Source organism: Myotis davidii, unplaced genomic scaffold (assembly GCF_000327345.1).
Source record: "Myotis davidii unplaced genomic scaffold, ASM32734v1 scaffold415, whole genome shotgun sequence".
Lineage (NCBI taxonomy): Eukaryota > Metazoa > Chordata > Mammalia > Chiroptera > Vespertilionidae > Myotis > Myotis davidii.
The window spans coordinates 2,441,310-2,442,894 of record NW_006287951.1 but is presented as its reverse complement, the minus strand read 5'-3'; the positions used below and the strand labels follow the sequence as shown (position 1 = coordinate 2,442,894).

Sequence of the window (1,585 nt, the reverse complement as noted above, 5' to 3'; positions counted from 1 at the left end):
CTCCCACCCCCAGCCAGTATATCAGACTCTGGGAATGGGCCTGGCACCTGAACTTGCCTATGCTCCCCAGTGGTTCTGCTGCCTTCTAACATCTGAGAACCCCGTCAGCAGCCTGGACCAAGGGGCCCAGGGCCAAGTGTAACTCCTTCCCCCTGAATGCACTGAGGCTGAAAGGACCTTGATTCATGAGGGCTCTTCTCCCACCAGGAGCCTGAGCTGAGGCATCTTTGTCTGTAATCCCACAGCCCAGCTACCTCAGCACGTACCACCGTCTGTCTCTCTCACCCTGATTCTCTGTCTCTCCCCCCATGTCCATCTTCCCCATCTCTCTGATTCTGTTTCTCTCTAGTACAGCCATGGGCAAACTACGGCCCGTGGCCGGATCCGGCCCGTTTGAAATGAATAAAACTAAAAAAAAAAGACCGCACCCTTTTATGTAATGATGTTTACTTTGAATTTATATTAGTTCACACAAACACTCCATCCATGCTTTTGTTCCGGCCCTCCGGTCCAGTTTAAGAACCCATTGTGGCCCTCGAGTCAAAAAGTTTGCCCACCCCTGCTCTAGTGTCTCCCTGCCTCTGTCTCTGTCCCCTGCCTCCCTCTCTCTCATCTCTCTGGCTATCTGCCCTTTATTCTCTCCCCATGTCTCTTCTCTCTTCTCCTTGTTCCTCTATTTCTCTCATTCTCTGTCTGCTTCTTTCTATCTTTCCTCTTATAGAGGAGGGGGCAAAAGTAGGTTTAGAGTTGTGAGTATGAGAAATAAGAGTTTATCCTTGTGTTATTATTTATTAATTATTGTATTATTTTCCATACAAGCAACTGTAAATCTATGTTTGCTCCACCCTACACATCCCCCGTTCTGTCTTTCTGTGGCCCTTTCTTCCTCTCTCTGCCCCTCTGTCTCTGTATCGCTCTGGCTGAGTGTCTCTCTTTCCTCTCCATCTCTGTGTCTTTCTCTCTCTGGCTCTGGCTCTGGCTCTGGCTCTCTGTCCCCCCGCTTCTCTCTGCTTCTTTCCCTGTCTTCTCCCTCCCTGGAGGCCTCCAGGCTGCAGGCCAGGAGCAGATGGCTGTCAGACCTTGGCCAGAGGCTCATGTCATCACAGAGGCTCTTCCCTCAGTGGTGGCTTTTCAGCGACCACCTGGGAAGTGCAAACTGTCCTGCCACAAACAGGCTGCTGTCACCACTTTGATCCAGGGCCTGGCCCAGCCTTGGGCCCAGCCTGCCTCCAGTAACCCTGGGAGAGGCCAAGCTCCCTGCTGCAGGGCCAGAGGCCTGGCCTCAAAGAAGCGGTGGGGGAGCCTTGCACTCAGCGGGCTTTTCCCCAGCTTTTCCGGGGCAGCACTGGGAGGTGGGGGTCCTCCATGGACACAGGCTGGCCTTGACTTCTCTCACTGAGAAGCATGGTCAAGGCCTTCACCCTCGCCCCCTCCCAGGCCAGGAGATGGTGGGAGCTGAGGAGGGAGGAGAGAAGAAGCCAGGCTGGTTGGGGTACCCTAAAGCCCTCAGCCTGATTTCTCTCAGACCTGCAGAGGGGGTGGGAGGCGGAAGTGGCCTAGAGCTGCTGACCTGTAGCCAGCCCCG

General features: G+C 54.3%; 1 protein-coding gene across 1 annotated transcript in view; it reads left to right on the top strand.

The window, feature by feature from the left end:
* KY (kyphoscoliosis peptidase) overlaps nt 1-1,585 on the top strand; it is a 57,652-nt gene that overhangs the window by 3,217 nt on the left and 52,850 nt on the right. The gene's annotated exons all lie outside the window — the stretch shown is intronic.